Genomic DNA, 467 nt, shown 5'->3' on the forward strand with positions numbered 1-467 from the left:
TCTTCCAACCTTCAGTTCTTATTTACTTTTTTTACTATCGTATATTTCTCATCTACTTTCAAAACAGTAGACTTATATACCATAAATTCACTCGGAATTATATGAACGAACTCATCAACATTTGATAATTATCGTCGCTGATTTCTAAAGCAATTTTTTTCTATCTGCTTTAATAAAACCCATACATATACACTTATATACCTGCAGAGAGCGATATATGTAAATAAAAGACTTTATACACATCTCATTTCCTCATTGGGTCAAGCCCAAGGGATCGTAAGTATAGCGCGAACAGAGATTACGAACGTATAACCAAATCTCGTATAGGATTTCGTTGCAATGCAATACGGCCTGAGATGGGGGGATTGCAATACGCCATCTGCGAATTAATGCTTTGTTTTTAGATGCAAATGTTGACAGGAGTTGTGATTCTTTTTTGTCACGTGGTTGGAATTTGCACAATTGTG

This window comes from Penaeus monodon, chromosome 15 (assembly GCF_015228065.2).
Source record: "Penaeus monodon isolate SGIC_2016 chromosome 15, NSTDA_Pmon_1, whole genome shotgun sequence".
NCBI lineage: Eukaryota > Metazoa > Arthropoda > Malacostraca > Decapoda > Penaeidae > Penaeus > Penaeus monodon.